We start from the raw sequence: 537 nt of genomic DNA on the forward strand, positions 1-537 counted from the left end.
CCTTGCAGTTCGCAGCCCTATTCGTAACCACTACACTACCAGAGCTCCTTTGAAAATATAATTAACCCATGGTTTTATTATAAGGATTGAATAAAAATAGAATATGATAATAGTAAATGTTATACCAATGTTAGCTACTGTTACTGTCATTTCTGAAATTCATGCCAGTCATAAAGACAGCATATAAAAGTTTTGGAAGAAACATTTCTGGCATGTTTATGTTACAACATTATAGACTGCTGTCATGAGTTCTGTTTCTTTCCAGAGCTAGTACCTCGGTGGGGATGCCTAGACAATGTGATGTAATAGAAATGGAAGCGATTTCTGGTCCCTGCTTACCCTCCAACCCCACCCCCAGTAGTGCTGTAAGACTCGAAGACATTTAACAACACCAGGATTAAAAGTTAATAGATCTTTGACCAGTAAATACAAGGACTATCCTCACTTCATTGATTTGCACTGGAGTAAATTGTAGTGTTAAGTGCTGTCAAGTCAGTTCTGACTCATAGAGACCCTGTACAGGGTTTCCAAGGAGCA

The 537-nt window shown here is 38.5% G+C and overlaps 1 protein-coding gene across 1 annotated transcript in view; it reads left to right on the forward strand.

The window, feature by feature from the left end:
- RANBP3L (RAN binding protein 3-like) overlaps positions 1-537 on the forward strand; it is a 75314-nt gene that overhangs the window by 72159 nt on the left and 2618 nt on the right. The gene's annotated exons all lie outside the window — the stretch shown is intronic.

Source organism: Chrysochloris asiatica, unplaced genomic scaffold (genome assembly GCF_000296735.1).
Source record: "Chrysochloris asiatica unplaced genomic scaffold, ChrAsi1.0 scaffold00390, whole genome shotgun sequence".
Classification (NCBI taxonomy): Eukaryota; Metazoa; Chordata; class Mammalia; order Afrosoricida; family Chrysochloridae; genus Chrysochloris; species Chrysochloris asiatica.